This window comes from Herpailurus yagouaroundi, unplaced genomic scaffold (genome assembly GCF_014898765.1).
Source record: "Herpailurus yagouaroundi ecotype Mexico unplaced genomic scaffold, PumYag 141, whole genome shotgun sequence".
Lineage (NCBI taxonomy): Eukaryota > Metazoa > Chordata > Mammalia > Carnivora > Felidae > Herpailurus > Herpailurus yagouaroundi.
In genome coordinates this window covers 70615977-70628045 of record NW_024412396.1, presented here as the reverse complement: position 1 = coordinate 70628045, position 12069 = coordinate 70615977, and the positions used below count along the sequence as shown (strand labels likewise).

General features: G+C 52.1%; 1 long non-coding RNA gene across 1 annotated transcript; it reads right to left on the bottom strand.

Annotated features, from left to right (window-relative positions):
- Positions 1 to 6705: 6705 nt before the first annotated feature.
- On the bottom strand, positions 6706 to 11809 carry LOC121031342 (uncharacterized). The gene is made up of 2 exons (XR_005790696.1): positions 11575 to 11809; positions 6706 to 7260 (listed from the first exon to the last, which is right to left on the bottom strand). It is a non-coding gene; the product is annotated as an uncharacterized LOC121031342 (long non-coding RNA).
- Positions 11810 to 12069: the final 260 nt, after the last annotated feature.

Here is a 12069-nt window from a genome sequence, read left to right as displayed (position 1 = left end):
TGTGTGTGGGGGGTGGGCAAATAAGGGTCTACACCCAAGAGTCATTGAAACCCACTTTCCACTCCTGCTTTCTTGTATGTGGTGTTCCTGGTCCTGAGCCCATCACGGCTTCCTAGACCTGTGGTCTCTCTTCTCTGAATGTTCTTTTTTAAAACAAAATTTAAAAATGTTTATTTATTTTTGAGAGAGAGAGAGAGACAGAGACAGAGACAGAGAGACAGATGGAGAGAGACAGAGCACAGGCAGGGGAAGGGGCAGAGAGAGGGAGGGAGACACAGAGTCGGAAGCAGGCTCCAGGCTCCGAGCTGTCAGCACAGAGCCTGATGCGGGGCTTGAACCCAGGAACCATGAGATCATGAGCTGAGCTGAACTTGGGTGCTCGATCAACTGAGCCACCCAGGTGCCCCAAACCGCTACATGCTAAAAACAAAAAATGGTCCAGTTTGAAGATTGAAATTACAGACCCATCCAATAATAAATGGTGTTTGAAAAATCCCCAGAACAATGTTTAGTCCAGGATGATGCATAAAGCCCTTCTCCCCTCCTCGCCCCGATCCCTTTCAGGTTCCCACCGAGTGCCCCACGCTTCCAGCGACAGGGAGGGGATGGTCGGTGTGATGTTCATGGCACGCTGGCTGGGAGTTGGGGGACTAGGACCCTACAGGGCCTTGCCTCTGGGCTCTGGGCCTGGCTGAGGTCAACACAGCAGCCAGGGGATGGGCCAGGCCATCCGTCCCTTCCTAGCATCTGAGGCTTAGCTCTCTGTGAAAGGAGAAGAACCACCAGAGGGTCTGAGAAAAGGACCATCACCATGCCATGGCCAGCAAAGACAGAAGCTAGGGCCAGGAGCCAGCTGCCCCCCAATGAGGTCCCCTCCCCACTGGCACCTATGACCAGTCCTATCTCCCAGACACGGTTAGAGTCCATAAAAATGTAGAACAAGCTATTTCTCGAAGACGTGCCTATGATTGACAGATTGATTGATTTACTGATAGATATCCTAACACCTAAGCAGACAAGGTTGATTTCCTTTCAGGGGTCTGACTAGAAGGATTTAATGGATATGGGGAGGGGCCGATGTGCAGTGAAGCTGAGGTGTGTGGCGGGAGGGATGTGTGTAGAGAGGGGTATCTGGTGGATACTCCAGCCAATGAGTGTTCAGCCAGTGGGAGGTGCAGCAGGAGAGAGGAGGACAATGAGCTGGGGAAGTGTGTCAGAGTAGTTCAGGGGGTGATGACGTGTCAGACAGTAAAGGAAGATGAGGTTAGCGAGGGAGGCTGGGCTGTATTATAGGTCCCTGGTTGACAATCTAAATTAGGACTTTCCTCAGCACCAAGGCTTTGTTCTCTCTCTCTCTTTCTCTGTTTCCATGTACTTTGCCCTAGCCCACTTTGAGACTCTGACTTTTCATAAGGAAGGTCTCCTCTTGGACTCCCCCCCCCCCTTGAGTAGGTTTTTCTCCCTGTCCTCTGTCCCCTCCGAGGGTCTGAAGATGCCAGATCAAGTTCTGCAGGTATACCAGTTGCCCTCAGGGCAAATGTGGCTTCACAGACCTTCCTCCCCTTCTCACTTCCACTTAGATTCCCACCTAACTTCCCGCTGTCTTACCAGCTGTTTAAAGCATTTCAGAAGATGTTTTATATGTTATTATCTAGAGCTCTTGGTGGTTTCCAGCATTCCTGACTGGCTCTATTGCTGGGAATGCGCTCTGCCATTGGCTGGCTCTATGGCTGCTACAAGCCAAAGAGGAGCTGCCTCAGTTTCCTTGCTCCAAGAATAGAAGGAAACAATGCTTCCCCCGTTAACTTATTATGAAGATGGGTTGACTCTAACGCATATGATATTCTTGCAACGATGCGAGCTCTCATTTGAACTCCATGGTCTGGCGTTTCAACAATGCTGCTGGAGTTGTCCCGTTTAGAACTCAGGACAGGGGAGGAATGACTGCCCTTATTTTACAGGCAGACGTCCGAGCCGCAGGGTGAATTTAGTAGCCCAACATCACCCTGTCGGGGCAGCGTCAGGACTGGAGACTGGTTTTTGGATCTCAAATCCTATTTGCTATTCTGCTCTCCTCGCTGATCCTCTCTCTTATCAGAAGCCACAACCCACTACGTAAAAGGGGTCGATGATTTGATCCGGCTCAAGGATATAACCAGGCTGGGTGGGGCTACCCACCTGTTCCACTGGGGTTCCCCAAACGGACTGTGGTCTGGATCCTCAGAGCTCTGTTTCACATCATGCCCCTCAGCCTGATGACAGAAAGGACGTCACCGTCGACGGGCTATGTCCTTCTCTCCCTATCAAGGGCTAGACTCACTGCTCAAGATGAAAGCTCGTCCCTGGTCACGGATATCCGGTCACAGATGATTAGGGAGGAGGCTCTGAACCCGGGATTTTCTCTCCAAACCTCTTCTCCAGGTGGAAAGGGGTGGCAGGGATGTGGGATGTGATGGCTCAGTGGAAATGGAGGGCGACTCTGTACCCCGAGATGCCTTGATACCCAGTATTTCAGTCTGAGGCGGGAGACGTCTGGGTCATCGTCAATCTATACGAGACGAATCCTATTACAGACGCAAGAGCAAGTTTCTATTCTTTTAAGACTTAATTTGCTCCTCTCGTGTCAAAGCAGAAATGCGACTTAACGGCCCATCCACCAACGCAAGACATTATTTATTAAAGGACCAAGCCCCCACAAGGCTGCCCAGAGACGGGGGGCGGGGAGGTGGATCCAAGAGGAGCCAAAGGAGAAGAGAATGGAAAGGGGGGAATGAAAAGGCAACCGATAGACCTAGCCCTTGACACTAAAGGCTTAACATCAAATGCAGCCAGAAATCCATTTCCACAGTTTTATTGGCCATTCCGGACGCCTCATTTCAAAGGGAAAGATTTGAATTCAGAGACATAACGTTTCCTTTGTTCTCTTGCCCTCCAGCCTTTGGTACCAGTGTGGACTGTACTACAGGGAGAGGGTGAGATCAAAACCCCTCTCCGCTCAGCTACCTGCCCCCAGAGCTGGCCCTTGGCATGCTTAATGAAATCGGCTTCGCTATAGATTGACAATGCCCTGTCAATTATAATCATTTATCTTGGCAAGCAGAGCATTTGAACACTTAAAAGAGCAGGGGGTTCAGCAGGCCCAGAAAAACCAGAATAAAATTATACTGCATGGTAATCAGAGCGAGAGTATATTGCTCACATAAAATTTTACTTTAACTGTCAGAGGGACCGATAGGATTTTACATCTCATTTTCTGCCCATGGGGTGTGTGCCGTTCCATTTGGGTCACTTTCTGCTAACTCTGATCTAATAGGGGGTATGCAGAGTGCCCACATCTGTGCAGAAGGGGGACCCCCCCCCCCCCAGTGCGCAGGGAAGGGGTGTGGGGCGTTGGGGACACCGTGATGGATGTGCAGTGGTCCATGACATAGGCAGGAGGTAACAGAGTTTGGGGAGATGCCTGGTTGTCACATTTGTTGACTGCGTGAGTGTGGACGAATGGCTCTACCTTTCAGGGTGGCATTACATCTTCTGGATGACGGAGAATGTCTCCTTTATAAGAGAATGTCTCCTTGGCAGGGCCACCGTGGTCGATGCCATTTCTTCCTTCTCCCGTGGTGTCGTAAGGCCTGACTTTTAGCACCCAGCATGCTCTGCCTCTTTGGGGAGAGGTAGACAGTGGGTGGGAGTGTGCGAACAGCCCTAGATGAATGTGAGGGGCCAGCCGAGACAACCGTGCCTTGCTTCTGTGCCCATGACCGGCACGGGAGGAAGCCCTGGGGCTGCAGAGCACAGAGTGGCTTCTCGAGGGATCTCTCGGCCTCGGTCTTGTGCACCCCTGCTTGGCACCTGTCTGGGAAGCTTTGGGTGGGAACCCAAGCCCCCCGAGGTGTGGGCAGCTGCCGATGGAGGGCTGCAGGACCCAGAGAGCCCAGACCCAGGCCAGGAGGACCTTGTGAAAGAGAACAAGAGAGCGAGGCAGCCACGGACCTCAGAAACAGGCTATGAGAACGGCAGAAGCTGGCCAAGGCTGATGGCCACCGAGGACGGTTGATGCGGGGACTGGGCTCCCCTGATGTCAGAACCTTTTCTGGAGAAAAGGAACCGGGAAAACCCTGATTAGACTAGCGACTTCCCCAAAGGTGCCCGTTTAAATCAGAGGAACTCGGGTCAGCACAAACGGATGGTTTTCTACCATCGTCAGGAAGGACTAAGCCTGTTCCTTCTGCACCCCGATACTTGGCCCTTGCGAACATTTAGACCAGCCACCCAGCTCTTGCTCCTGTGCTGTGACTTGTGGGGGGGAGTTTAGGTGAGACGCCAGACTCAAACAACAGGCTGCAAATTGGGAAAAGCACTCACTCACCTTTCTGAAGGGCCCTCTCGGTGGCCCTCCACAGAGCGGCCGTGTGGACAGAAACAGGGGAGACAGGTGCGCATGTCCCTGGGTGTCTGGCTGGGGAGGGCGGGGATGAGTTTTACAGCAGTGGGAGCGGGGGAGGGCAGCCTGGGCTGGACGTTGGAGGGGAGCCCACTGAGAATGCGGCCCTGGCCAGGCCTAGACCTGGGCGTCTGACGTCCACAGTCTCATCCTTACCGTCACTGTGCAATGGCGGGGGAAGGGCTCTCGGTGCTTTACAGTTGGGGAAACTGAGGCTTGAGAGGAAAGGCCTCAGAGCCGGTGGGCAGCAGGATTGGCCGCCTCTTTCCATTCTCCGAGGAAGGCCTTTGTTCCCTCTCCCCACCCGGGTCCCCATGCCCCAGCCCCTCAGTTTTCAGGGCTGTGGGCCAATTTACTGTAAGACTTAGCTCTGGACAGCTGTGGCCAGCTGTTTAGGAAAAGGGCTTTATGAGGCCGAAACGCTGGCCTCCCCAGGCTTACTGGATTTCTTCACTTATGCTTCTGCCCATGAGGGGCCCTGGCAGCTGAAGCTGGACAATGCAGTGGGGGTGGGGTGGGGGTGCTCAGCCTTGCTCTCTTCCCAGCAGGAGCCTAGGAGGGGGATAGGGTCTGGGGTCAGTTCCCATAAAGGGTGCTTCTCCGTATCGACTATGACAACGACTGCCTAACCCACAGGGCTGCCGTGACGGTTGACGAAGACACCGTTTAGTGAGAGTGGGAAGCCACTCTTGAGACAGAGTCGTGTAATAATAGCCCAGAGAGGTTAAGTGCTTTGCCCAACGTCACACAGCACTTTGGGGGCCAGTTTGGGCCAGAACACAGCTCTCTTTGCCCCCCACATCACTCTTCTTTCCTTGACACTTGCATTTCAGTCCTCAGACATGAAGCAGCTCACTCCCCGGGACCTTTCTAAGAACACTTCCTTTCCCTAATTCATACATTACGAATGTACTCCATAAATTAAAAAGCAAAAAATCATAGAGCCAGTAGGAATGAATGAAGCTATTGTAGAATGACATGAATAGGAATTAAAATCTCAAGCTACATTTTTCCTTCCAGGGTGGTGGTGGTGGTGGGGGGGGGGGTGGGGGACACTAAATCTCCCCATGGCAAGCGGGGTGCATTATGTCCCAGAGGGGAGGGAAGCAGACGTCTGAGTGGGAACAGTGCCCTTTGAAAGGGTGAAATGGGAGTGTCGAGGTTTGTAATCATGTTCCCCAGAGATCACGCAGAGCAGGCTGGGGAACAAGGGACCTTCTGTGTGGGGTCAGGCAGCGGGGGAGCCGCGTCAGCATAGCGCTGGCCACAGATGGGGCTTTGGGAAAAGGGCTGGACGCAAACACTTCCCATACTCCCTCCTCCTTCCCTCCCTCCCTCTTTTCTCCCACCACCTGCTCTAGCCCAGACATGTGCAGGGTACTCTGTAATACGACCATTTGAAGATCCTCTGTGGAGATGGTCATCGCCCAAGCCGCCCCTCTGATCAGAAGGACCCAGCCCCTCATCTCTGGTGGCCCAAAGTCCTGTTTTCTTTCAATGCCGTCTAGAACCCCTGCTTCTCCAGGGAACTGTTTTTGGCTCTTTCCTCTTTTGAGTGTTTCACAGCTGAGAGAGTCAGCTTCACCTGCTGGGCGATGCCTAATGTGGGCACGTGCCACATACTCTCACGGGATCGTCCCCACGACAACTGTGGCCTCTTGGTGTGGGGTTAACAACACAATTTTTGGGCTTTGTCTGATGCATACTTATTGCTGACGGAGACTTCCCCATGAGCGGGTGGAAGCTAGCCCCAGCTTCTGGACACAGAGGCTGAGGTGTAGAGGGATGTGGCAGGAGGGTTAGACCAGCACGAGTGACAGAGGCAGAGGTGGAACCCAAAGTTGTTAGATTCCAGCACTCCTGTTGTCCCCGCCCCCAGGGGGCGGGCATTGTAGTATCCTATTGGACTCTCTCTTCCAGTCCTTCTGAGGGACTTGGTTCACAGTTATTTGTGGACATCTGGCAGTGGGGTCGAGTGGTAGGATTGTGTGATTTGAAGTCAGACAATCTTACTTCAGCTGCCTCTGAACCTATATGAATAGAAAGTTCTCACTGGGGCGCCTGGGTGGCTCGGTCAGCTGAGTGTCTGACTCTTGATTTTGGCTCAGGTCATGATCTCATGGTCTCGTGAGTTCGAGCCCCACATGGGCTCTGTGCTGACAACATGGAACCTGCTTAAGATTCTCCCTCTTTCTCTGCCTTTCCCTTGATCACACTGTCTCTGTCTCTCAAAATAAATAAACTTAAAAAAAAATGCCCTCACATAGCATTTGCCAAGGGTTGTGCTCTAAGAGCTTTATACACCAAGGAATCCCACCGTACACCTTTTCCAGACGAGGAAACTGAAGTACAGAGAGGTCACGTCGCTTGCCTGGGCTCACACAGCTGGTCGTGCCAGCTGGCCTGGCTGCCGCATCCAAGGATCCGCATCCAAGCATCAGAGATGAGACTTAAGCTCAGGCAAGGTAGAGGCAGGGCACAGAGAGGGTCTGCCTGAGAGCTGATGGCATCTACAGATCACTCCTTCTTCTGACTGCAGTGGGAGTCGCTTGTGGCCAGCGTGCACCTGTTGTCCCCACTTCCCCACAGCACCTAGCACGAGGCTGGGTGTGGACGTGCTGCTCACGGTGCCCAGTGCCTTGAACTGTCCCTGGGCGTTACAACACGTCAGTGTGACAAAGTCAAGGACGACACTTGTCATCCTTGTGGCGTCCTGCCAAGAGCATGCTCTTCACAGCTGTGATCACAGGGTACTTGGGAGCTGGGTCTGCTCTGGGGTTGAAGGAGGAAGTAGTCCCAGCATTCCACTTTGATGCCATCTACAGAAAACAAAAGAAAAATCTGCATAGTAAGGAAAATAACCCAAAGATGAAATTGATTATGGATTTTGTTTGAAGCTTCCTAGTGACATCTACATCACACCTTCCTGTGTTATTAAAAAGCCTTTGCTTTATCCTCATACTTTTGCATTCTGCAGAGTATTCGATATCATGGGTGTTTCTCTTACGTACCTCACTATCGCCAACATAATTTGCATTTCACTGTTAGAGCAGCACTGCGGTGGAAATCGTTGGGCACACATTTTGCCTTTTGGATAAATCCAAAGGCAGGTTCCCTGGATGGGTGGGACAAATGGTTCACAGGAAATTCCAGCAGTTTTAATACACATGGTTACCTCTGACTTTTGGAGATGGATTTCTGAACTCAGTCGAGTGGACATTAATGGAACGTTCTGGGGAAAGAGACCCAAAATGGATTAATGGCCTTCAAAGTCAATGGTTGTATTACGTTTGATTCAATGGGCCATGAGTCCCGAGGAATAGGGATTTGTATTCCCATTATATGCGTGAAGAAACTGAGGCCCAGAGGTGAATCCAACTTATCTAGTGTCAGGCAGCAAGATGAGTCAGAGTCCAGGTCTGTCAGGTCGGGAGGGAGCATCACTAGCGTAACGCACCTGCAAAACAGTGAGTTCAGGGCCACCCCTGGCACCCAGGGCTCCTCTGTCTCTTGCACACGTGGCCCTCCATTTGCTCAATGCTCATAGGAAACTGTGGATGAGATAACCAAATCCAGAGTGCAAAGGACTGACTTTCCCCCAGATGCTGTAACGTGTGTCTTCTTACTATTATGTTGATTTTATGAAAATGTTGACTTTGTGACTGATAGCAAATGAAGATCATGTTTCCATGGCGACTGTCAAACTATGTTTTTCTTGAACCCTTAATTAACAACTCCCTACACCTTCTAGTTCTTTGATCTCACTTTCTGTGCATGAGATTGCTGAAAAATGTTCCCTTCACTCCCTCTCCGCTGTGTCCGTGCCCACCAAAGCCAAGTCTACCCTTCAAGGCACATTTCCTCCTCTTCCAAGAAGTCACTTCAGCTTGCACCCAGGTCTCTTGATTGGCATTGTAGTTCCTTCTCACAGTGCTCACCTAGACCCTGTAAATTAGTTGGAATTCATGTGTTTATTTATCAAATTATCCATCCATCCAACCATCCATCCATCCATCCATCCATCCATCCATCTGTCCATCCACCCATCCATCCATCCATCCATCCATCCTTCCATCCATTGATCCATCCCTTCATTCACTCATTCAACTAGCATCTGTTCAGCACCTACTCTGTATCAGGTTGTATGTTCAGTGTTGGAAATACCAACCAAACAACCAACCAGCCAACCAGCCAACCAATAAATAAATAAAAACAAAAACAAAATTAAATTAAATTAAATTAAGTTAAATTAAATTAAAAAGATCCAGTACCTTCCCTCAAAGGGCTCATAATCTCTTGGGGAGGCATTGACCCAAACTCAAATGCAATTTGAATGTGGGAAAGGGAAAACTCTACTAGAACGTGGCACAGTGGACTATTCCTTTTGTAGGGCCTTGGGAAACGTCCTCCAGAGAAGGGGGCAGGTAAACTGGTGCTGATGGATACTCTGAGCTTCTAAACAGTGACCTGCAGGCCTTCTACTGGTCCCATGTGGCTTTTGTTGAATGAGATAAAGTCACTTCTCCTGGACACTTTAGTGCAGTCAACAACCAGCATAACCCAAACTGTCAGTCCTGTAGGTCACACTCTCTCCTTTACCATGTCTGAGCACATATGCCAAACTTCTTGGTGGCCGTGGCCACAGAAGCCTACTTGGGCTATGCATTTGGCTTATGAGTTGACCTTGCATGATGAGGTGGTGGCTCCCTGCGGACAGAGGACATTTCTTACCTTTGTACCCCTCCGGGCCCCCCGCCACATGGATGCTCGAAACATTAATGAAACATTCCTAACATCAGAGAACTTCATACAGTTTTCACTGGTTCTTAGATTCTAGACCAATGACCGACTACTTCAGAATCATTTGGGAAAGGCTTAAAAAAATATGCATGCATAGTTTCACTTTGGAAGATCTGTGATCAGGACTGTGGGTCATGTGTTTTAAATACTGCCAGCGTGTTTCTGATGGTAATAACTAATTCTTAGGGGGCTATTATTAGGGCCAGGCACTGTTCAAGTGTATGTATCACCCCTCCGTTGATGTTTGTGACAAACATATGGGGGCAGAGACTATCTCTGAGTTCCACAGATGAAGAGAAAGACACATGGAGAGATTGAGTGGCCTGTTGGAGGCTGCCTAGGTGGGGAGTGCTCGGGCCATGATCTGAGCCCAGGTGGACAGATCCCAGGGCCCTTGTACTTTGCTGCTGTGTGAAACACTGGTTCCAAAATGGCAGAACCTGGGAAATCTGGAAATGCGAGATTTAAAACGGTCCTTGAGGGTCACATCCTTTGGGCTTCCCATTCTAGAGATGGGAACACAGACAAACAGACTTGTTCAGTGTGTCCAGTGCGGCAGCCACAGGACTCGGGTTGCGAGGTCCCGTTACCCACCAGTAGCTGGTGATGGAGCTCTCACCTACAAGTCACAGAATCATCATCATCGTTATCATCATCATAATACCGCCACATTTGGCTAGCGTTTGTTGGGCCATGTTCTGTGCTACTAACTTACTTTTTGGGCACTATCTACCCCAGATTTCTAAATGCCCTTGGGGGAAATGGCATGGCTTTTCTTTAAGGGAAACAGAAAACTGTAAGGCAGTGCTTTCCAAGGAGGGGGTGGGCAGTGATTTTGCGTCCTCTCCATGGGAACCAGTTGGCAATGTCCAGCGACATTTTTGGTTGTCGCTACTTTTCGGTCAGGAGGTGGTGGTGGGGGCGGCTGGGGTGTTGCTGGGCTGCAGGGTGCAGGGCGGCGGCTCCTGACGATGTGCTATCCGGCTCCCAAACGTCCACAGCGCCAGGCTGAGGGCCCCCGCTGCCAGGTCACTGGCCGTTCCTCCTTACCTGGGTCTTCGAAGTGGGGGCAGAGAGAGGGATACAAAGCCGTCCCGTCCCACCTCACAGCTGAGTGCCCGCCGGGCTCTCAGGCCACAGTGGTCCCACCTCCCGGCGTCGCCGCCCCAGTGCAGACGGTGGGGCGATGGTGCCTGAGACCTTGTGGGTCCTCTGGGTGCGATGCTCCTGCACGCAGAGTGTCCAGAGGCCAGGAAGCACATTCCAAAGGGCAGCCGTTCTTACTGTAAATAGGACAAGCGGCTCCAAGTGTGAATTCCACCCCACCCCTAGCTGGGCCACTTGTCACCTTGAGCAGTGACCTCCATGACCTACAGTTTCTTCATCAATGGGCGTCCTGAGACATCTATCTCTCAGGGCTGATGAGGCAATGATACCAGACAACTGGCCTGGGCGCTCGGTTGATTAATGAATTCTGGGAAGTAATTGTCCCCTTGCCGCTCTCCCGGGGTTGAGGGCTGGAGGGCAGGGCACCGCCCACTCGTCCCTGTGCCAAATGGAAATGGACAGATCCAACAGGTGGGGCGGCAGTGAAGGAGGAGGGGGAGGGACAGTTGGGTAACCAGGGGGTTAGGAGCAGTTGGAAGTGTTCATCATGGTGGTAACACCGGGCAGGACGGGTAGGACGGGGTGGGGGTGGGTGGAGGGAAAGTCCTGCGGGGCGGGGTGGCAGGGATCAAACCTGCCACATTTTCATTTGGAACCAGTGCCCCAGGGAGGGATTTAGACACAGTCAGTCTGCTTTGTACAAACAACCCCCCTTCCTCGACAGCTGTCAGAGTGAGTCCTGCTCTCAGGGCCCTGTCCTCCCCCACAGCGGTTGGGGGGGTTGGCTGGGAGGGGAGGGCTCGCAGGCGCTGAGCCAGGCCCCCACCTGACGCTGTTCCCTGCATCTACACGCAGCCCCGAGTCGGGAGTTGGGGTTTCTCTCAGGGAACACGGAGACATTCTGGAAGCCCACAGCCTGCCCCCCCCCACCCGCCCCCGCCTCCGCCGGCCTTCGTGAGCGGAAAGTCCCACACCTCACACGGGGTCTCAGACATTATAGGTGGTCAATAAAAATGAGTTGCGTGAATATGAATAAGGAAGTCAAGGGAAAGCAGACAAAAACACAGTACAAAGCTAGTAAGAGGAGTAAGAAGGAATGCGCTTTTTTTTTTTTTAAAGAAAAAATAGCCACAAAAACGGGAGAAACTCCATGAAAATGCTCCCCCCCCACCCCCCGGTGATTTTGGAGCTTTGTTTTAGCGGTGTCCCCATCAGGTCGCCCTCACCTGTTGACTCACTTGCCATCTGTAACCTGGGGGTGACAGCAGCCACCTCGCCGCTGGGTTGGGACAGTAACGCAGGTTGGAGCAGATTGTCAATCTCGAGAACAGCGTGTGGCTCCTAAAGCGGGCCCTGCTTTCTCCTGCTCACTCTCTGATCAGCATCAGACCTGGGCCACAGGACCCGTTCGTGGTCCCGTGGTCCCCAGCCCGGCCCTTGTTCTGGGCTCATGGATGTGTGGGGGGCCCATCCTCTTCCAGCCCGCCCGCCCCCCTGCCCGTAGACAGAGTGAACACCCGGGGAAAAGGAGCCCCCGGATCCTGGAGTGTGTTTTCTTGCCCTTCCCTCCTTCAGGCTGATTCAGTTTTCTTTTTAATAATGAAGATGCTGTTCTGAGTCAGGGTCTGAGTCAGCACACAGTAGTGGAGAAACACTGGCTTCCAGGTTAGACAGCGCTGGGGTTAGGACCCGGGCCACGCTTCTGCGCCGTGAGCCCTGAA